The sequence below is a fragment of the Protopterus annectens genome, chromosome 3.part0 (assembly GCF_019279795.1).
Source record: "Protopterus annectens isolate FY-2018-M chromosome 3.part0, PAN1.0, whole genome shotgun sequence".
Classification (NCBI taxonomy): Eukaryota; Metazoa; Chordata; order Ceratodontiformes; family Protopteridae; genus Protopterus; species Protopterus annectens.
In genome coordinates, this window is record NC_056731.1 from 1,826,190,726 (window position 1) to 1,826,215,897 (window position 25,172).

Below are 25,172 nucleotides of genomic sequence, written 5' to 3' on the forward strand. Positions count from 1 at the left end.
CACACATACTTACTCGGGCTTACTGGCGCGCACGGGCGCAGACACACTGTGGGCAGGTTTGCAGGTCACATCGGTGGTATCCATGGCGTACGCCGTCAGTCTCCTGACGTTCCCTGGGATAGCTCATGACATGCCTCTTCCACTGAGTACTGACAGCACACATGTGACACTGCTTCAGTGAGGTTACAGTGTTTTGTACATACACACTCCTGTTGTCACCTATCTTCTACTCTAATAGTCCCCATGTTGTGATTCACTATCCTCAGCCTCACTTGCCTCACATTGCATACAAATGCTTTGTTACATCCCTGACAGAGCGCTTCCACACATAGGTACCAGTACGCAGTAGCCATGTTGTCTCCAGCTTGCCATTCATCTGCATGGGTTACTAACATCTAACTAAACCTACATTTTGTATGTATATTATCCATATGTCTTGTTTTGAAGTGCAGCGCGTTCTCGTGGCACTGCGCTACGCTTCAACACCAGGGATCGGGGGAAGACAACTACTGGTTCATTGATATCCATTGGACAAAGCAGCCACTGGCCTTGGACTTGGACATTGGCATGCTTCTTCGACTGTATTCATACTGTATTTGCAGCTGTCATTGCTCCGTTTAGCAACGTGCAAAACGTTAGTCGCATAACATCCAGGTACATTTCTGCACATAACTCTGCTCTTGCATGGACAGCTTACTGTTTCATGTATTGCGTAGTTACGTAGGGTTACCACCTGTCCCACTTTGCGAGGGACAGTCCCTCTTTGGGCAGTTGTGTCCTGCAAAATATTCTGAGAAAATGGCAAATGTCCTGAGATTTTAGGACAAAATTATTTTCTATATTGTATGTAATAGTTGCATAAAACAGTTATTCTGTATCTAAAACACCTAAATGTTATACGAAACAGAATAAGGAACAAAAATGCTACAAGAATAAACTTTTATTAAGGCAAACAACTGAAGTTCTGTCCTTTGTACTGGCCGTGGGTATGTTTTGCCCTGCAAAATCTGATGTTTGTAGCACAAATGTCCCACTTTGGCCATTTGGGAAGGTGGCAACCCTATAATTACATCATTTGCATAGCTTACACATACAAATGGGGTATGTTGCAAATCCCAACATTGTCCGTGCAATGTTCGTGTTACGGGCGGTCTTGCACGCCCCTGCAGGTGTTTGCTGAATAGCCTGGCAGTCATCTTTCCTTACTGTACTCTCACTCAATCCATAAACGCCAAAGGCGTCATGTATCATGGCCTAGGCTTTGCTGTGTGCTATGTCTATTTGTGGTGTATGCATGGCTGTGGGTATGTCCCACTGTCATCATTGGTAAAGGTGACACCCTATAGGTACTTCCTGTAGACTGCTGTGTCATTTGACATGTCAGCACATACCTGCGGATGAACTTCCTACTGCAGCGCTTTTCATACCTTCTGCGTTATCTTACGGTCGATAATGCTGTTTCCTCAGACATGTATCTGTTTCTGATCATACCTATCAACCTCCTAGTGCAAAACATCTGTACAAAGCCTAACATGATGGGGGGACAGATAGGGGCAGATTCTACATATTGCTCTTACAAACGTAGATAGTTGGCAGTATTATAGGTTTTGCATTAGTATGACCTTTCTGAGGGATTTGGGGTCTTAAACACATATGTTTATCATTATTTAATGATGTCAGTTCTCAGGTATTTGGCAGACAGGTACAGATTGCGAGAGGAACACACCACACATATGTGGCATACATCTGCACATTCGTACAGTTACGCCAATACACACAATACATGGCACCATCACAGGCCAGTTACCATTACATTCCTATTGCAGGACACACCCACCCACTGGGTTATATTCCTTACACAGGCCAACAGGTGCTTATCCACACTACTTATTCCATCATGTACCTTATGTGTAGGCCGGTATTTGCTCTTTCCATCAGTGGCAGAGCTCACGTACGAGTATGGTGGACTGGACACTGTATCGGTGACACTGCATGACACCCTGAGGGACACATGTCATTTGAGTCTATTAACCTTCCACATTGACTTTCACAGGCCATACATTGTAATTTACATTTGTGGACAAACATGCTTATGACTTGTACATGTTTTGTCATTTGTCCTGATGTCTTTCTTCTCACCTGTCCACCTAGTATCACTAGTTCTATACATTAGGACGGGTTACCTTCATACCTCTCACCTGTACACATTATGGGTATACGCCCTGGGGTTTGACCTATGATTCTGTTACATTTGTCATGATAATGTGCCTTTCTGATAGATTGCTGGCAAACCATGATGGACTGTGCGGTTAGGTAATCATGACTGACATTTCTATTTCATGGTTACTAACTCTCATAACATTCGTATTCCCGACTACGCAATTATTCTATCAATGGTCTGACTTTGTCTGAGGTATATTTAATATAGCCCCTATTTGTCTGTCGTGTACTATGCCTTAGTCCAGCTGTCTTATTCTGACATTCTGGCAGGTATGGTTACCATCTTGGTCGTATGTGTGTCCATCCATGATAATCGCCTACATGACACTGATATAGGTCCCTACATCTTCCCCCAATGGTTTACACAATATCCAGTGGATGGGTTGCACCTTTTTGGTGAATATAGGAGTGTGCTATATCCACATAGGTATATTGATCACTCCCATGGGGCGTACCTAATAGATCTGTGCCAACCAACACCTTGGCCCAATTCTGCATACCCATGATTCCCATACCTGACACACCTCCACAGTACCCATTAGCGATAATAAAGTGTGAGGACACTTCCAAGCACTCCCCACTCTGCGGATATCAGCTCATACGTCATACATTCAATCAACCCATGTGTTATTACCCTTGCACCTGCTACTGTTGCATGTACAGCTATATCATAATTGCAGCTGTGACGTCTTTCGCATCAAGGACGGTTCGCACTTCGTACGGATCAATTTTTGGGGTCCTGCAAAGGACACCTATATTCATGTTTAATGTGTAGAACTTGCAGGCCCTGTCACACTGGTACTTTCCGGGAAATGGTTTGGAAACCATCAGTGTGTTCTCCTTTCATGCATGTCTGTCTGTCTATCCATATTAGCTATACCGTGACCTATTTATGTAGATGTGTTATATGTACAGGGACATATGTTTGTTGTGTACATATCTACTCATGTATCGTGTGTATAGATATATATATCTGTACATATATACATATGTCTGTACATTCCTCATCTCGTAATTTGCTTTGGATTATGTCTGTGGATATATGTGTATATATATCTCCATATCATACCTTTCAACTGTACAGATTTCCGATGCATGTACAGCTGTTTGCCTCTTATCTTTGCTCCATTTTTCATAACCTTGTGTCTATCTGGCAAGTTAGTGGCATATCATTAAAGACTGACGTTGGTAAATAATGACAAACATTTCAGGTTATGACTTCATACCCTTCAGAGAATCCATGCTAGTGACACACCTGTTATTCTATCCACTTTCTATGTTTGTTAGGGCAATATCTGGGGATTGTCCCTATTTGTACCAGTTGTTGTCATGGTTTAGTCTGGTTTCGTACTTTACGGGTTTAACAGGTATGAGCCATGTACATAGAACGTGGGGAAAACACCATTCATTTTCTATTCTGTGAGTGGATTACACATGCGCAGGCGCACTTGCATATCCTCATTGTGGGTTACATACGTTTCATAGATAATTGTGCTTCCGTGAACTTTCATAATTCTGACCGTAACAGTTACATATCTGTATTCCAGTTTACAGACTACTGCAAAACACACGTTCACCTTTACATATTTAAATGTGTGTACTGCAGGAACGCTTTCATTACACTTTCAAGTTATATGTGCAGTGGTCGTAAGTCAACCAGGACTGCATTCACGTTGGCCGGATACCGGAACTACTATTTTAATGGTGTTCTCCCTCATTGATATGCATACCCATAGTACTTAGCTACATCAACATATGCCTCACCGCTTCACCTACGACACAGGCATCCATTTTCCTGGTGGGAAAAAGGCGGTACTACATATTACACATTCCCTATTGCCTACTGCTGTGGACTCTGGCTGCATTGTTAATCACTCCGAGGATATGCAGAATACCAAGGCATATAGTCCAGCCACATACAGGTCTTTGATTGTCAGGGTGTTCATGTAGTGATCTGGGTTTAGGCTTGTCCACCTGGTGAACAGAACTTCCCTGGCCGAGGTCAAATGTCAGACGAAGCATATGGACAGGGATTATTTCCCTATTTTGAAGTTTTACCTGTGTTTATAGACACAGGTGTTTGGGCACCTGTGAGCAGCTTATTCTGTTGGCATTACATATTATGGGTGGGGTTGTTACAGTCCATACTCCATGGTGAGGGGTGTTCCCATTCACATTTGACTATTACCTGTATACAGTCATACGGGGATTATTATTTTTGGACATTAAGTGACTACAGGTATGTGGTTGTACATTACACAAGCGTGAAGGGCTGTTCCTGTAAATATGTACGGACCATACCTCTCAACCTCTTAGAGCACCGAACCTGCGCAAAACCTACATGATGGGGGGACAATTAGAGACACATTTTAACGATTGCTCTTACAAGCTTACAAGGTTGATAGACTGCTAGGTTTTGCATTAGCATGACTTTTCTGCAGGTTGTGAAGTCTTATACTCAGGATATTTCTCATTATTTAGTGACGTCAATCCTCAGCTATTTACCACACTGGTGCAGGTTGTCGGAGGCACACACCAACACTATGGTGTGAACCTGTGGTCATTCTTAGGGTTGCCACCTTTTCGACTGCCCAAAGTGTGACATGTTCTGTAGAGATGTCAGATTTTCCAGGACAAAACATACCTACAGCCGTGCATAGTACTGAACTTTAACCTTTTTTGTACATATAATAGCTTATTCTAGTAACATTTGAATTGCTTATGCTACTTCACATAACATATTAAGGATTCATATATAAAATAACCGTTTTATGCGACTATTAAAGTAAATTAGGAAATAAACTCACAGGACATTTGCTATGTCTTGATTTTTTTCACAGGACACAACTGCCTGCAGAGGGATTGTTACTCGCAAAGTGGGACAGGTGGTGACCCTAGTAATTCTGCGAATATCCGGACAGTTGAGTGGTATGGCACGGACCTCTGTAATACGCTGTTGTGTTCTGGCACAGCAGTAGCTCAGCATTAAAGACTGCAGTCGGAATGTGCTGACAGACAGTTGGGTTTCAGACTTCATACTCCAGACATTAATGCCAATGTGCAAACTGTTATTCTATCAAATTCTATGTTTCTAAGAGATATGTTTACAGATTGTCCCTGATTTTGGACCTTTGTCTCACTTATATTCACGGCTCTGTCCAGATATCTTGCTCACACAGGTTGACAGGTATGGTCAATCACGACTGCACACAGTTAGTGTCCCTCACACTTGATCAGGGTTGACCTGTTTACGTAGCATCTTCCTCGCCCTCATGCCGTTTTCATTATATTTTCCCTCCTATTCATGTCTGGACACGTGCGTCACGGGAAGGTATTTTATCCTGGGTGGTAGGTTATGCATGCCCACTTAGGGCTGGACAGTGTCATGGACCTCCACTGCACGTTCTCACTTGTGTCCAGATATCTACTGGATTGGACATCATGTCGTCATACCCATTCTACTATTTACACAAGTTGGTCATCCCTTGAGGGATATCCCAAAAATTGGTCAAGACCAAAACAAGATAGATAATGAAGATTTTTGTGGCTTCACGAAAACGTGCAGGGGGTTTTACCTGCAGGGGATACATGGTTTGCAATCCTGACACTGCCTAGGGTGACAATACCTACTACATATGCGTAGGGGTCACTGTGTGTAGCTGTTTCTGCAACAAACCAGTGGACCAAGTACGGCTGGATTTGGTGGACGTTCTGGTATGGTGGCAGGTTGTGTGTTGTGGAGGGTATGCTGGGTAGGCTATTATGCATCCAGGTGTGTTGCATTTGTTATAGCCAGTTCCATCAGGACCCATCTGTGGGTATGTGATGGTGCTGTATCTATACATTTGTCTCGCATATTTCCATATTCAAATGTTTGTGGGATTGTGTTCTACACTATGGCCTGTCTGCTTGTCTTGCAGCTGTTTCTACATGAGGTTGTGTTTCTTTCCACTTCACCCGCTGCCCCCTCATACACCTCCGGTTCACCTTTTCTGCATATGACACAAGTATCGCCTTTGAGGAATTTACCATTAAACACACACCCCTCACACGTGAATTACTCACACCCCATAGAGCACTACTTTTGTTGTTGGCCCATGACATGGCCAGAGTTACACATTGACTACCCTACATGTGTCGGGTACCTTTATGTTTGCTTTCCACATGCTATACCTCATGCACATAAGTACACGCCCTTACTTCACTTTCATTACTTGGTTGGTGTATCTGGGTACTACCGGTTCGACTGTGTCACATACACGTTTGGATTATACAGCTGCCTTCCGGATTTTGCCAGCCTGTTCTACTCATTGGTAGGATGGCACCTTTTCCTATGTCCAAGCTATTCCTTACACATGTCCGACTGTTGTGGACATTGCCTCCCCACAGTCAATGGTTGTGTTTCCACCTTTTCAATTGGCCACAGTGTGACATAGGGTTACCACCTGTCCCACTTTGCGAGGGACAGTCCCTCTTTGGGCAGTTGTGTCCTGACATGTAATTGTCATCATGGCAAATTTCCTGAGATTTTAGGACAAACATATTTCTTATATTTTATGTGATAGTTGCATTAAACAGTTAATTCTGTATCTAAAATACCTGACTGTTATGAGAAACAGAATAAGCAACTAAAATGCTGCAGGAATACGCTTTTCTGTAGGCAAAACAGTTATGTTCTGTCCTTTATACTGGCCGTGGGTATGTGTCGGCCTGTACAGTCTGATGTCTGTACCAGACATGTCCCACTTTGGCCATTTGTAAGGGTGGCAACCTTACTGTGACAGTTGCGGTGAACACAGCATATTTTACAGGTCGACACATACCCACGGTCAGTTCGGCAGATAGAACTTACAATTCTTGCCTATATCTAAGCTTATTCTTGTAGCATTTCGGTATCTTATTCCGTTTGTTATGACATTTATGTATTATACGTCCAGTGAAATATGTTTAATGCAACTATTGCATGACGTCTATGGAGGAATTATGTCCTATATTCTCTGGACATTTGCCAGTTTTACATGTTTGTGTCAGGACACATCTGCCCACAGAGGGACTGTCGCTCACAAAGTGGGACAGGTGGTAATCTTGGTCGATGGTACGGATCATACTGTTCCTTTCAGCCTACATGTGTCCGTGTTGTTATGGCTCGTTTATATGCTCCTTCTGTTTCGTTTACATGCATATGCTATTTCCTATCACATTTGGTATGTGAAATACGGACATACCTTTTGCATGTGACTATTACATGGCTTGTGGGATATGATTCAGACATACAGTCACTACCTATATCTACATTTCTCCTCGTGTATTTTGTTATGGACACATCTGCACAGCTATGTTCCCTCCCTCAAATTATGGGTCGGCTGGTGACCCTCTCCGTTGGACTGGACGTACCTACTGGCGGCACGCTAACATCTGTTACGTTTCACTTCCACATGGTATAGCTATCAACACTACGTTGGACTACAGGCACACGGTTTTCCTGTCATTTGTTCATGTAGGGACCCGTTATTCCCTACCGTGCATTTGTGTTTGAGTCTTCATTTTCTGTTTGCAGGGACTCTGCTTTGCATACGTTTCAGTCTCCATGGACACTGATAGGTACGATTACTATTGCTGGCGGAATATAATATTCAGCAGTTTAGGTTGCTCCTCGAAAGCCGACATTGACACGCCTCCCTGCACAACTTCGATACGCCCCTTGCACATTTCCTATGCACGTGGCTGTGGCGGCTGCGCGCCTTCATTAATATGCATATGGCGCGACTACTCCACATCTCCGCTGCACTGCCGGCACAAGCCTTACGCCGGACTTGCGCCGAGCTTCATGAATCCGGGGGTATATCTTTAATTTAATGAAATGATTAATTATTTGAATAAGATTTGTCATGTGATTCAGTAGGTATAAAATCTGTAAGGTTGCAAAGTCATTTATTATGAAAAAGTTCTTGGTAATAATAAAAAACAAAAAGCATTTATATATTTACTTTGTTGTTTTGTTATATTTGTGGCCAAGCTTGTGTGGAATGTGTTTTGTGGTTTTATTTGTTGTTTTTCTCATTCTGACACACTTTTTGGAATTTGCTATACCCCAATAATGGAATATACATCTTGGAATGAGAATGTATTACACTACTGGAAAAAGAACTATCATTTGTGAAATAGGCTGAGCAGATCTACCTAGATATTGTTATAGTTATCTTTACCCACTATAATGATTCTATACCCAAACTCCTCTACCTGCGCTTGATCAACCCATTCATTCTGTGCAGGAAGGAATAAGACTTTACAAGGGCAAGAATAAGCCTTATATACCATTTGGTCTGCCCATCAAGCCTGGTAGGGAGCCTCTCAGTTTGCTGGTCAATCAGGGCTGCCTGCCTTACACTAGTAGGTCCCCAATCTGCACTGCATGGTACTGCAGCATAAAAACTAAAAAAAAAAAAATAACATGCCTCCACATTCTAAATCCTCTGGTCTGTGCAATGGCAGTGCATTGTCCCTATGTCCTTGCTCCATCAATACAATACCTATTATTTCCACTAGGTGCCACCCAAATGATAAGCCTGGAATGCCCCTCTTCCCCAAAAGTTGATGAGTCTGCAGTAGTTGCTAACTCCCACCCTCCCAGGACAACTTCTAGAAGCATCTGAGTCACTAACTGAGTTTTGCTTGTCTGCACCATAGTTGGGGATTTATCCTTTTATACCACAAAGCTGGCTTTAGAGATGCAGGATATCTTTTAATATTATGGCCCCTCATCACAACAAAAATGTGTCAGGTAGCTGCAAAAATATTTTTCTGATACCATAGTATAACTGTTAAAATTAATAAAAGATGAAGCATGTTGCCCTATGTACATGAGAATAATTGGTGAATAAACGAGTTGGGCTGACACATGAAAACTAGATAAAAGTAGAACTAGAATAAAGCATGTGAAGATATTGATAAAATAAACAATCAGACAGTTGATGCAGGTTCTTAATGTCAGTGAACACAGTTAGAAAACTATATGTAGAGCACAGGTACAGAAGATCACACATTTATTATCCAAAGCGTTAGAGACATAAATCTGGGATGCTGTAAAAAGTGCAGTTAGAATTGATGTTAGTGCAGTAAATACAGAAAAAAAGGTATTCGAGCTCAGTAAAGAAAATGTAGATAGTGAGATGATCCACATCAAATGCCAAATTATGGGCCCTTGGATAAAGAGTAAAGAGAGAGAGAGGGAGAAAGTTGTCATTGCTACCTTTATTATCCAATGTAAGGTACTTCCTATACTGAGCCAACAGATATTGTCAACATACGGGCCAACAGATTCAGTGCCAACTTTACCCCTCTCTCCCCCCTAAAGGACCAATCACAATACCAGAAAAATGCCAGGCATGCAGCATTACTGCAGCACAGGTTAAAGGTGCATTGTCCAAGGCCAAGAATATAGCTTCCACGGGACCCGACAATATCCTTGGCTGTGTTCTACATGAACTAAAAAGTGAACTGGCACCACATCTGTGTGCCCTGTTCACTCACAGCCTCACCTCAAGCTTTGTCCTAACCAAATGGTGCACTGCCACAGTCATCCCTCTCCATAAAGGAGGAGTGACTACAGACCCAGGGAATTAAGGGGAAATAAGCCTGACAAGTCTGATATGTAAGGCTATGGAGTACATCATTATGCACCTAATTAACAAGGATATAGAGAATCTCCAAACTCTAGAGTCCACGCAATTTGGTTTTGTGAAAGGTAGATCATGTCTGCTCAACCTGGTTGACTTCTTTGAGTCAGTCACCAGAGCTGTGGATGAGGGTAAGGCAGTTCATACAGCCTACCTCGATCTGACCAAGGCCTTTGATACCATTCCTCACTCAGGAATTATTGATAAACTCACAAACTAGGCATCAACCCCTATATCATTAGGTGGGTTGCAAATTGGCTCACAGATAGAACCCACAGTGTGAAAGTAGCAGACTCCAAGTCAGACTGCCGACCAGTCACAAGTAGAGTCCCACAGGGATCAGTCCTGGGTCCTCTCCTGTTTGACATCTACTTCTCAAAAGTCCAGGCCTACAAGGAGGGACTCTGCCTGACCAAGTTCACAGATGGCTGCAAGCTGGGAGACATTATTAACTCCCAAAGTGATGCAGACATCCTACAGAAATGCCTCACTAAAACTAATGACAGATGTCAAAACCATGGCCTTAAGCTTAATACCAAAAAATAGGTCATTGTCCCCTTTGGGAAAAACTCAATTCCCACTAATTACCACATTGATGGGAGCCCATTGAACATTGACAGTGTTATAAGAGATCTGGGAACACAGGTTGACAGCAACCTCTCCTTTGACTACCACATTGCCACTGTGGTCAGAAAGTTCTTCTGTGTGGCACATCTCATTGCCAAGGGTTTTGCATCCAAGAAGAAAGAGGTCATCATCTCTCTCTACTCTTCCCTCATTAGACCAGTCATCGAGTATAATGCCCCATTTGGCCATGTACATCACCAGACACCTGCAACAGCTGGAGAGGCCACAAAAGTACCTCATAAAGAGGATCCTAGGCCTTAAACTCATGTCCTACATGGACAGACTCAAAAAAACTCCAGCTATTCTCTGTCTCATATTGTCTACTAAGAGGCGATCTCTGCTTGTCTTACAAAGCCAAGTCTGACCCAGCTCTGTTAGAAATGCTACATCTAAAGAAATCCCAATCCCTCTGCACCACATGCTCCAGAGACCTCAACCTCATTACCATAATCAACAGAACATGCTGGAGGGACAGGTTCATAGCCCAGAGACTGTCCATGCTCTGGAATAGACTTCCCATACATGTCAAGCACAGCACCAAACTGGCCGTCTTCAAGAGAAATCTTGATGAGTGGATGGGAAATAGAAAGTTCAGATTGGGGATCACTCCAGTGGCTCTACTAGATAGAGGCACTGGGAACTAATGTCGGCTGGCATGATGCCAGGGCACTTCTATGGGCTAGGCTTGTAAAGGCTCCATGGCCATTAGCCTAGTACACATCTATGAACTTATGAACCCATGATGAAGAAGACCAACATAGTCTTCCAATATGAAATTATATGTTCATTGCAAATATCTTACTTAAGGAGTTTCCTGCCTCATAGGTGCTTCATTGTGGTCAACTTAGTTCACTTAGCTGTTGTGGACCCAGTGTGATAACAGCTTTACTCAAAAAGTTGATTTGTACCATGGAGAAGCAATAATGTTCTTGTTTTAATGTGTTTTATTAGTGGAAAAGTCATAATACACTTACACAATTCAAAATAAGCCTATACATGTACAGTTTCACAAATTCAAAGTATGAGTAGACAAAAATAACAACTAATCCTCAACCAGTTTTAATCAAATAAAAATTATGACCTAAATGACTAGTAAATATTTATATTATTTACAAAATGTTCTCCATTTAACCATTTTAAATAATAAAATTCCCCATGTATTTGAATGTATCTTTTATTTAAGCTATAATACTATTTGCTGAGATTAACCATGAGCCTTTTTGTGAGGCATCACTGCCAAATTTACCCAAAAGAGAGGATAGCCTTGACAGAATTTAAATCTTTTATTTTTATGACTATTTTTAATTTTTAATATTTTTATTTTCTTATTACAGACTTACAAAAAACAGCAAACGTTGGAACAATATATTTCCTATTTTTATTTTTATCTTTCTTGCAGTAGCCAACACATCCCACAAGTGGAATTACTAGGTACTGCTGACACATATAGGAAATTAAATTTTATATAAGACCTTTAAAAAGAATAAAGTCATCCATCCATAAGACGTGGCAAAATGAATAAATATTTACCAATAATCCTTTACTGTTGTGCATTCTATAAAAATATGATTCCAGTCAACATTTGAGAGTTTGTTTAAATCTCCAACAAGCGTAATCATTATTACAGTTGCCTATTTTGGCTATCATATCTGGTGTATAATATGGTCTATGTACAAATGGCTGGCTGCATATCTTAAAAAAATTGGAAGCTATTTTGTACATAAACCACTTTCACATAAGTAACTTATTTTAAAATGAATATTCTATTTCTGCATATATACATATGTGTGTTCAATATATACCATTAATGTCTGTGTTTTGATATTTTATTATTTTATATGCATTCAGAATTTTTAGTCTGTTTGGCATACCTACATATGTTGTACTATTTATATAATGTACAAGTGTATGAAAATTATTTAGATCATTGACATCAAAGCCTTGATGTTTAAATATAATATGTCTATATCCTTAACCATTCAGTAGTGGATAAACTAAATTTCTCTACTGTGTCCCCAGTTGTTTTTTTTTTATTTTAGTATACTTTATTTAACTGTGCCAAGCTATTCATTTTCTCTCTTTCCAAATTGTCAGTTTGTTGTTTTTGCAGTTTCTGTTAGTCCTGTAAGGACATAGAGGGTTAGATTCCAAAAAGAGTTGCTCTCAGTATAAGTCTGCTCCAATTCAGAAAGACTTGCTGTCAGTCCAAGTGATGTGTTTTGGTGTAAGGCCTATCTATAAACAGGCTTACTACAGGGCCCAGATTACAAAACATCTGCTCTCACACTAATTGGTCACTTACACTGAGAGCAAGTCTTTGGTAATAAAATGCTGGCATAACGGCTAAGGTGTGTACCTTACAAATACAAGGTCCATGGTTTTTATTTTCACATGAGATAAGTGGCTAGGTATAAAATGCCCCACAAAGGCAGTTAGCTTTGTACTAATCTATGAACTTATCCTCCATGAATTGAGGCCAGAGTGAATATGCAGTAATTACATGTTTACATGTCTTCATGTGTGTGTGTGTGTGTGTGTGTGTGTGTGTGTGTGTGTGTGTGTGTGTGTGTGTGTGTGTGTGTGTGTGTGTGTGTGTGTGTGTGTGTGTGTGTATATATATATATATATATATATATATATATATATATATATATATATATCTTGAAGGTGATTTCATAATATTAACCAAAACTTGTTTAGCAATTCAAGACTTTTGTTTTGGTATTTTAGTTTTGTTCTCAATATAGAGCATTAACTATGATGCTTTAATTATCAGTAATTGCATAAAAAAGTGTCCAGTGTTTTAGACAATTATATATTATAATTAAGTTATAATATAAGTTATGTTGTAGGCTTTATAGGACATCTGTGATTAATTATGATGTCACTGGAATGCCAAGAGCTTGGAGGAGGACAGACCTGTAATTTAGACAAAATTTGAAGACTAGGAACAAAATAATTTTAATATGAAGTAAACTGTCTTTGAAGGTGAAGAACATCTTGTTTAATTTTGTAATTGCCTCACATAGGTTTGCTGTCATCTTTTCAGAATTTAGTTAAATTGTTTACTCTGTTCCTTCTATATGAATAATTCCTAAGTTTTCTATTTTTTTCAATCCTGCACTTTGTATCCTTCTTTTAAAGTCAAACTGAAATTTCACTTGGGGATTATGACTAAATGCATAGTTTTATTAGCATTAAATTTTACTTCTGACATATTTTCAAAATGTTTAAATATATTTTAAACAAAAGTGAGGGAAGTTTCTATATTTGCAAGGCGTAGGAGGATGTCTTCTGTGAACATTAACATACTGGAGTCATAAATATGTATTTTAAAACCTATTATAAGCAAAGTGTTGTTATTGCATTAACTAGATTTCTATGGCTACGGCAAACAATATGTGTAATAATGGACAGCTTTTCTATGGTGCCTTTCTTAATATCAGGGATGCCCGTGCCCCGGCATAGCAATCAAGAAGCCTCAGTCCTCACCACTAATACCAGTGAGGGGCATCCATATACGGAAAGGATAACAAATACACACACAGAAAAGTACAATCTCACTCAAGAGCACACAGAGATCACAGTCAGTCTGGGGCTGGTTTCTCCCTTTGCCTCCAGGTCTCCAATAAGACTCCCCACTGGCACAGCTATAGGGTCCAGATCTCAGCCTAGTGGGCAAACTAAAACCTCCAGCACCCTCTCTGTCCAACCAGCACTTTGTGTCCCTGCCAAAGTAGCTGACACACACACACACACACACACACACACACACACACACACACACACACACACACACACACACACACACACACACACACACACACACACACACACACACTTGGAGATGAGAGTTATATACAGCCACACATACCCTCCTGGGGAAGGCTGGCACAGTTCTCCAGCTGTGCCACTTTTACCCAGACTATATGGTAGAAATCCCTGCCACCACCCATTAATATTTATCAGCTACCAAAAGGCCCTTATGAAAGGGTGTCCAATTATACTGTGCAATATTATTATCCAAATGGCGAGTGCAACTGAACAGCAAGGCTATTGGAGTGGATTTGTACAATATCACTAAATACATGCAATGTACTCTTAGAGCTTAAATTATCTCTACACAAAACAGCCACAGTTGAAAGGTTTAAACATATTTAATAATAAATAATAAAAACACAAGACAATACTTCTTACTATGCAGTTCTAGTCAAGAGTTAAGAGATCACAGGGAAATACTTAAAATCATACAGTAGAAAATGTCTGACATCAATACAGAAAAAAACAAATCTAATTTTCCTAATTCCTAGCTATATCTAAGAGAAAACACAGTTCTAAAATAAACTTACATATAGAGCAAAGCAGTGCTGGTGATGTTGGATGTTCTCAAGACAGGTGCTCAATGCTCTGAGTCTCTCTCTCTCCTTAAATTGATAACACAGTACCACTAATTCATTTCAGATTACATAATTTCTTTCTGGTTCCCAGGCTAACAGAAACTCAGAGGTTAATAGCCCTTTTGATCTTGCAGCTGGTAAGGAAGCCAGAGCAATAAAATAAATTATATATGTAAATTCTAGTCATTCACCCTGGCCTCAAAACAACAGTCAGAATGCCTCCCTCTAGACATCTCAGCTCCAAGTTTTAGATCAAAGAATTTCACAATGCTTGACTTATCAGCTTTCTTACAGCAGAGTGCACTGATGTCACATTGTTTTCAGTTCAACATCCAATACAGTCTTTTCACATTTAAGAGAACAAGCATGTGGCTTACATTATTATTTACAAATGACAGAATTATGTACAAAATTCTATCTAGCTAGGCTTGCAGCCTTCACTTATATTGACAATATATATTGCACTCAATAGGAAAGATCAAATCCGAATATACAGTCTTGATATAAGTTTGATTATTGATATAAAATAGTTTTAATAAAATTAATAAATGTATTTGGAAAATCATATACATCCAGTACTGAAAATTACTAGCCCCAGATTATTCTCACTCAGATTGCTTCAGTTACTAACCAAAGTATATGATATCCAAGCTAACAATAACATACATGTTTCATGGAAATGCAATTCTTATATCAAATAGGACAATAATCATTTTCACATAGACCAATAATCATAGGATCATAGGAAGTTACTAGGCTAATGGTCTTGGGCCCTTACAAGCCTAGCCAAGTTTTACCCTTTTTTCCATGATCAGCACCTATTGCCCATGTCCAAGAGGGACACAGGTGGAACCCCTGGGGTGAATTTATGGTTACCCATCCAATTCTCCAGATTGTGTTTAAAGAGATCCAATGAGTTGCTCTGTTGAACATGAACTTGTAGTCTTTTCCAAAGGTGTGGTAACCTCTGGGAGACAAATCTGTCTCACAAACAAGTCTATTAATGTCACATACCAGGTTAAGGTCTCTAGAGCAAGTAACCCATGTACCATTTGACTTATGAAGATGCAGCATTTCTAATAAAGCAGGGTCAGAGATTGCCTTGTATGCAAGGCAGATACTGCCTCTGAGTAGTCTGTATGAAACAGAATAAAGTGACATTGATTTCAGATGATCCACGTAGGATAGATGCTGAAGACCTAGAATTTTCCTTGTGAGGAACGTTTGTCGTGTCTCCAATTGCTGCAGGTGCTTGGAACGGTACATATCAAAAGGGGCATTGTACTCAATTATTGGCCTGAAGAGGGAAGAGTACAGGGAGGTTATAACATCTTTTTTTCTGGAGGCAATGCCCTTACTTATGCGATGAGCAATATAGGATTCCATTCTTACCACTGTGGAGACATGGTGGTCAAAAGTGAGGTTGCTGTCAACCTGAGTGCCCAGATCTCTCACCACTGAGTGCATACTTAAGATGTTGCTGCTGATGTGGTAATTTGCAGGAGCATCAAACTTACTGAAAGGGATGATAATACATTTTTTTGTATTGAGTTTAAGGCCATGACTTTGGCACCAATCATTTGTTTGTGTAAGATCCTCTTGTAAGATGTTGACATAATTTGGAGATTCTATGACTGCTCCCAGTTTGCAGTCATCAGCAAACTTTGTCAGCCACAGATCTTTAGTTTTTGCTTGTACTTCAGAGAAATAAATTCCAAACAGCAGAGGTCCTAGGACTGATCCCTGTGGAACTCCACTGGTTACAGGTCTGCTGTTGGAGGTGGATTCTCCTGTTTTGACTATATGGGTTCTAACAGTGAGCCATTTAGTGACCCATCTAATGATGTAAGGGTTGATACCTAGCTGGGTGAGTTTGTCAATGATGCCTATGTGGGAGATAGTGTCAAATGCCTTGACGAAGTGTAGGTAGGCTATATGCATGGCTTTCCCCTTGTCCAGGGCATTGGTGACTGTCTCATAGACATACACCAGGATTAACAGCTATGATCTCCCTCTGACAAATCCAGACTGAGTAGGCTCAAATATTTGGAGATTACCTATATCTTTGTTGATAAGGCCCATGATGATTCACTCCATGGCCTTGCAGATAAGGCTAGTCTTGCTTATAGATCTATAGTTCCCGGGGTCAGTGGAAGCACCACCCTTGTGCAAGGGAATCATGGTGGCCATTTTCCATTCAGCTGAGATGAAGCTGGTGCTTAGACTATGACTGAAAAGAGTACTCAATGGTGCTGCTAATTCTTGCTGGAGCCCATATAGGATACAGACTAGGATGTTATCAGGTCCCATAGATGCTGTGTTCCTGACCTTAGACAGGGTGTTAATGACCTGCTCTTTAGAGATACAAGGTAGGTGACAGGTGGCAGGGATGTCATGGGGTGCATCTGGCGGGGCTAGGGGAGTGAAGTTTTCACAGAACCTGTCAGCTAAAAGGTTAGCTATGTCCACAGACTCAGTATATGTAATATCATAACCTACCAGTTCGGCACAAATCTTGGCCTTTTCTTTTAGATTGCTGATGTAACTAAAGAATGCCTTATGGTGGTCTTTAGTTGAGGAAGTTAATTTGGATTCATAGTTTTCTTTGGAGGACTTCACAAGAGGTTTTATTCATAGGTTCATAGGTCGATACTAGGCTATCTGTCCTAGGGTCTATACAAGCCTAGCCATAACAATTCCCTGGCTATTTCTTCCTGCAATATTTACTTCCCTGGCCCCCTATCTAGCAGGGTGACTCACATGATCCCTGGGGTAAATTTCCTAATTGTCATCCAGTCATCAAGGTTCCTTTTGAAGAGGGCCAAGGAGGTGCTCTGCTTGACATGTATGGGCAGTCTATTCCAGAGTATGGGGAGTCTTGGGGTCAGAAACCTATCCCTCCAGCATGTTTTGTTCATTGTGATGACAAGGTTTAGGTCCCTGGAGTGTGTGGCTCTGATGGATTGGGATTTCTTTAAGTATAGCATGTCCAACAGCTCTAGGTTTGACATGGCCTTGTATGTTAAGCAGAGATCACCTCTGAGTAGACAATATGCGACAGAGTATAGCTGGAGTTTTTTTAGTCGGTCAGCAAAGGGCATTTACTTTAGGGCAATGATTCTTTTAGTGAGGTGTCTCTGCGGCCTTTCCAGTTGTTGCAGATGTCTTGTGAGGTACATACCAAATGGGGCCTTGTACTCTATGAGGTATAAGTCTATGTCTAATGAGGGATGAGTACAGTGGGACAATGACCTCCTTTTTTCTGGATGAATAGCCCTTAGTGATGAGGAGTACCACATAGAAGGATTTCCTGACTGTTGCGGCGATGTGGTTATCGAAGGTGAGAGCACTGTCCACTTGTGTTCCTAAGTCTCTTATCACACTTTTGGTGTTTAGTGTACTGCCACCTATGTGGTAATTCCTGGGTACATGTTTTTTCCCAAAGGGGATAACTATACACTTCTTGGCATTGAGCTTGAGCCCATGGCTCTGGCACCAAGCATTTGTTTCTGTAAGGCCCTTTTGTAGAATATCCACATCATTTGGGGATTCAATAATGGCTCCCAGTTTGCAGTCATCTGTGAACTTTGTTAGCCAGAATCCCTCAGTGTTGGCCTGTACTTCAGAGAAGTAGATGCCAAACAAGAGCTGTCCCAGGACTGAACCCTGAGGCACTCCACTTGTCACATGTCTGCAGCTGGATTTGGAGTTGGCTACTTTTACAGTGTGGGTTCTGTCTGTAAGCCAGTTGGCAACCCATCAAGTGACATAGGGATTTATGCCCAGCTTAGTAAGTTTATCTATGATTCCAGAGTGGGGGTGGTGTTGAAGGCCTTGGCGAGGTACAGATAGGCTGTGCGGACTGCCTTACCCTTGTCCACAGCTCTGGAGACTGATTCAAAGAAGGCAATCAGGTTCAGGAGACACGATCAGCCCTTCAGAAACCCATACTGGGTGGAGTCTAGTGTTTGAAGATTGCCAATGTCTTTCTTTATAAGTTCCATGATAATACATTCCAGGGCCTTGCAGATTAGGCTCGTCAGACTGATGGGACGGTAGTTCTCAGGATTCAATGTGGATCCCCCGCCACTCAGTGAGCACGAAGCCTGAGGTGAGGCTATGATTAAACATGACACTTAGGTGAGGTGCCAATTAATTTTGTAGTTCATGTAGTACACAGACCAGGATGTCATTGGTCCCATAGATGCTGTCTTCTTGGCTTTGGAGAGTGTGTTTTTTTACCTTTTTGGCCATGATTACCAGAATTTGGCAATCTTTCTGTATTGAGAGGAACCTTTTAGGGGTGAGAGGGGGCTGAAGGTGGCACTGAGTTGATCTGCCAGGATATTGGCAGTGTCCTTGGGATCAGTATATTTAATGCCATTTTGTTGTAGCTCAGCGCAGATCTGAGCATTGCTATTTAGATTATTGACATAGCTACAGAATGCCATGTGGTTGTCTTTGGAATCTTTGGCAACTTTATTTTCATAACTAGCTTTGGAGGATTTTATGAGGGATCTCAGCTTCTTACTTAGGCTGGTAAGGGAATTTTTTGCATCCTGGGATTTTCCTCTTTTCTGCAACAGTTTCTTCCTTCTGTTGTATAGTTTGTTTATGACAGGAGACCACCAGATTGGCTTCCTTTTTTGGAGGAGAGTGTCTTGGTTCTATTTGAGATGGCATAATTCATGCATGAGTGGATGTGCTCGTACAGTGTTTTATTGTAGGATTTGGCAGTAGAACTTTCGGTTCCTGTCTGCATGGGTGTCATGAAGTTTGTCACTTCTGACTTGAGTAGTATGAAGTTGGCTTTGGAGAAGTTTTTTCTGGAGGTTTCCTCCTTACTGGGGGGTGGGATGTGGATGTCAAGGGTGATTAGCTTATGGTCAGACCTGACCAACGAGGGGGTGACCATAGGTGTGGAGCATCAATTTCCCATGTTGGTAATGACCAGGTCCAGGATATTGGAGCCCCTGGTGGGACTATGGATTAGTTGATCCAGAGCGTTGGAATTTATGAATTCCAAGAACCGTTGAGCAAAGGTGTTGCTACACGAGTAGTTTTCCCAGTTAATGGCAGGGTAGTTGCAATCACCCAGTATTAGGGTGTTTGGTTGTATCTTAATATTTTCCAGTATGTTTAGAAAGGTGTAGTGAGAATCTTGGGGTGTGGTGGGGGATCTGTAGCAAGCTACAATTTGGATTGCAGTCTTACCTAGTGTTAGTTGCACCTGGAGAATTTCAGATGCATTGTGTTGGGCAACTAGCTTGGAGGTGTGAATATCCTTGGTGATTATGGACACTCCTCCACCTTTAGTGTTTCGGTCCTGGTTTGGTGGCCGAAAAGTGTTGCAAGAGGTGTAGCCTGGTATTACAGGGGTGCTCTCTGGAGCCTTAAACCAAGTCACAGTTACTGCACAGATATCAATGTTCTCTTTATTTTTAGGAGTGCCAAGAGAGAGTGCATTTTGATATTTAGGTAGTTTTGTCCTTTGAGCCTTGCCTAAAAAAGGCACTATAGGGGTGACAAGAGCCTTAGCCAGTAACCTGAATTCCAGGGGTGACAGGTGCAGACCATCTCTGGCAAAGCATCGTGGATTATCGATCATGTCATCCCAGGCAGACAGATACTGAATCCCCTTTGAATGACACCAGAAGCTTAGCCAATTGTTGAAGTCAATCATTTTGTCCTTATACTGTGATATCATTCTGCGCAAAGGCAGGATGCTACTCAGGGCTAGGGTCATACCTGCCTGGGCCACATGATCTGAGAACTCTTCCATGCCTCTTTTCATGTAGTCCAGGGAGGTACGTCTCAAGTCATTCACTCCAACATGGACAATGGCAGAGTCATATTTGTACTTGCTGTGGAGTGACTTGAGTGCATGCGTTATGTGGTGGATCCTGGCACCTGACAAGCAGCTTACTGTAATTTTCTCCTTGTTCAGCCTGGTGAGTGGGACATCAGTGTGCCTGACTAAAGTGTTGGGTACATTGTTTTACCTTAGGGGCTGTTGTTGGGTGGCACACTGATGTTGTGAGCTATGTGATACTTTGGTTGTGATTGGTGTTTGTTTGCGTTTCAGCTTCAGAGGTCCTTGTTGCTTGGGCAGGTTGATGTTAAAGGCCTTCGCATATGTGGGTTTAGTACTGCTATGTGTGGGTGTTGATAGTGAGGGTTTTGAAGGGCTATGTGTTGCTTGAGGTGTAGCGTGGATCTTAACCTTCTCCTCTTGATTGCCTAGCACAATCTTGGCAGGAGAGAGCTTTGCTTCCAGTTTGGCTATGTAAGTGCATCTCTCGCAGGTTGTAGTGTTGGGTGGTAGGAGGAGAGGGTTGTCTGTGTACATGAGGCAATTGCTGCATTGCCCCATTATGCCCAGATTCACCAGGTGGACAGGAGAAATCACCTAAAGCTGACCCTTGGAGTTAGGTGCTTTTTTTTTTTTTTGTAAAGTACAAGAGCTGTTTTACCTTACCTTGTCTAGGTACTTTGCAGTTATAGGCTGTTTAGTGCCTACAAATAATTTCTCCTTATTAACAAGGAGAGTTGAGTGTTTGTATCAGTTCAAGGCTTCCTAGTGCTTTCCAGCAGGTTTTAGAGTAAGTGCTAGTCACAGGGACTCCAACCAGAAAGCGTCAGGAATCAATGCACTCTGCTCCTACTCTCACCAGGATTAGAATATAAGCACAGATTCCAAGCTGTAACCTATAAAGCAGTTATTAAGCTTTCTTGTTATCAGCAGTCTCCAGGAAATAATGTAACTCCACTCCTTCTCTCACCAGGAGAAAACAGAAGCACTAATCCCAAGATGACTAGTGAGAAGCAGAATGTGTGCTCTCCAATAACTGGTGGTCTTGTAATAGATGCTTAAAGGTAAGATTAAAAACATGGTTTATCCTAAAGACTGCAGTGTGCACTAGATGAATTAGATGTGAAAGTAGGTAACTTAAGTTTTACCTGTCTAAAAAGCTTGTTTAAGCTGATGAGGGAGTGTTACCAGTTTAGGAGGGCTCACTCTGTCTCACTCTTAGATAGCAATTTCTTACTTTTATTGTAAAGCCTGTTTATGGCAGTTGTCCACCAGGCAGGTTTGCTCTTCCTTGAAGAGCTTGTTTGGTCCTATCTGGTACGGCTGAGTCAATGCAGTTATATAGGTGTTTGTATAAAGCATTGGTTATGTTACTATGCCTGATTTATATGTATAGTTACAAAAAGATTGATAGCGATGAATAATAATATATAAATACATTTCTTAGATTTTCTCTTTTTATGCTACTATTCTGATTTTTTATATATATTCTGTGCTTCAATTGTTATCTTTGATGCTGCCCTCAAAATGTATATCAGTACTAAGCAATGTCAGACCTACTGTCAGCTGGTTTGGTACTGCAGTGAAATAAAGATATATTTTCCAGAAGTATCTCAGATTAAAGTTATGTTAAGGATATGGCTGTCAAAGGAAAACTATGCTTTAAAAATGATCAATACAGGAAATGCAAGCATTTTTATACATTTTCTAATAAGACATTGCCTACCAAGCTGATGTAGTGAATCACAAGTTTTGTCATCATCATTTTGTAGTGATTGTTTTTACAATATTCTGCTGGTACTATCAATTTTTGTGAGAAACTTCCTAAGAAAAACAACGTGGCCTTGGCTACCACCGGTTAGATATATGCAATGTTACTATTCAAGGTACTATGGCTAATTCGAGCACAAAGCAAGTATAGATTGCAGTTCATTTTTCTAACAGTCCTTTGTCTATGTTATCGCTAACTTCTGCAGCTGTGCATGTTCTCATACTTCGAACAGAGCTGATTGTTTAAAATCATTACATTGCAGAATATAGCATTGAATATAGCATTGTTCATTCTTTGCTTCCTGACCTAGCAGATAATCACCTGTTTCTCAAGTACATTTCCAAAAGCCATAAACATGAATATTGCTGTGCTAGAAATTACTAGATCAGAGGGCATCTTGCAAGTTTCAGAAAGCACTCTGCAGTTTCAAAAGCATCTTTTAGTCTCATATGAAACTAAGCTGTCATATAAAATAGAATGAAAAACGTGTTAACTCATTTAGTTTCTAATTAGCATTAAGCACACACATTAATACATATTTTTCTGACATTTCCCCCCTGTTAATACTTTTTAATTCTATTTTCAAAAGAATAAACAGTTTGCTTCTTCTCCTAACTTCTTCCATTCACGATTTGCAGTTAAGAGAGTCATTCAGTTTAAACTTATGAAAGTGTTTCACATTCTAACAATTCTTCAGTTTCAGTACTTTGATACAAAGTCTCAGAAACTGATATATCTATAAATTCTTTGATTAACTTTTTCATGCAGGGAATACCACAACAAATGCATGCTCCTAATAGGAGTAATCCCACACAAATGGCAATCAGGATGTTCATTAGGATGGAACCCCACCCCCCAATTAAATTCTGGAAAAAGTCCATCAGAGGGTTTGGGCCTGGTTTGGTCAGGGTCGACACTTGCTGTATCACCTCAAGGTGGTCGTTTATCTCATGTTGATGATCAGGTATATACGCACAACACTCTTCTTTGATTAAAACGCATGTACCACCTCTCGCCGCTAGGGTGAAGTCAAGAGCCATACGGTTCTGAAGCACTACAGTTCTCATAGCATTCAGTTCATCAGTTATCAATTCAAGAGCAGAAAAAGTTGCATTACTCATTACTTCGAGAAGTTTAGACAGTTTTCGCAGCTCCCAAATCGATTTCAGTGTGCCATATGCAGGTAATATGTCTGCCCACGATATGACAGCATCACTCAAGTCCATGTGCATCAGCTTGGTACCCACAGTATGATGGTCTTTCCAGCCCGCCTCGATCCGTCCCACTGGATTCTCATGCTTTCTGACAGCTTTCTTAGCTACATCTCGGGTATTTCGAATATTTCCCTGAGGCAAAACTGCAGTGTGTCGTATGGCCGGAACCAGGTACCCCAAAAAACAACTGCCGGACCAATTTTCAGGTAACCATTTATATGCTTTCTTACCAGACACAAAATAAAAATCCTCTACCTTAGTAGTTACTTTACTACGAAATGGCTGCCCTGCATGAAACATTTTCCTAGCTATTACAGACAGTTGCTTAAAAAGTACAGGATTACGTTGCACTTCATCAATAGTCTTATGCATGGACTCAAGAAATGAGTCATAATTCGAATTACAAACTGTATCCATGCTGTTTGCTTTGGTATAACATTTGTAATGTACAGTCACATTGCACCTGCTCCAACCCACTTGAATTGTGTCATTCTTATAAAAACATACAATTCCCTTTTGTGTCACAGGCAAATACAGTGCTACCTTATCATGTGCTTTGATAGCTACAGTCTCATAAACCAAATTTTCCCAGGTCTCATTGACCCCTAGGGGGACCGCAGTCATTAATAACCCCCCGTATGCTGTTGGTATGGCTGTGCAAATCCAGCAATTCGAAACATTAAAAGTCTCAGCATATACACGTGTAATTGCCTGATAAGTGTTAAAGTTTGGGTGCCAGTCTATGGTCGGCTCATCACGTTTGATCAGTTCAACGTTTATGGCTGGGAAAAGGAAAGGCCACAACAAAAAGATCAATGTTATTAGTATGGCTATCAGAATAATCATGCAAATTTTCTGAGGTTGTTCTGCATCTCTGTTTACTCTATACCTGGTCATTTTGTTCTCGTTGTACAACAGTAACAAGGTTTTTGTCCAGTTCAAAGTTCTTAACCAGTTTACAATGTGTCAAATGAATCCAGGACACTCGCTCTGCGATCTTGACTGCAGTGGGTGTCGACAGTAGTATCTGGTACGGCCCTTCCCACTTCGGAGAACTCCAGTTCTTTTTCTTCACAACCTTCACCCACACCCATGCGCCTGGGGCTACTGCTGCTTCCGATGGTCTGGTTTGCTCTTTATCTGAAACAGAATTTAACTGCAAAAGTTTGTTATTTAAAAATCGCCTCATATACCCTGCAAGTGAACTGTCAGCCTCCTGCTCTGCAGGCATGAGAGGTTTCCATTGAGGTGTATAATATGCCTCCCAAACAGAACTTCAAAAGGAGTTAACCCTTTTGCATTTGGAACAGTTCTCATGCTCAACAGTGCCAGAGGTAAACAGTGCACCCAGTTCTTTTGTGTCTCACTAATCAATTTTCTAAGCTTGTTTTTCAAAACCCCATTATGCCTCTCTACTAATCCTGCAGATTGGGGGTGGTATGCGCAATGATTTTT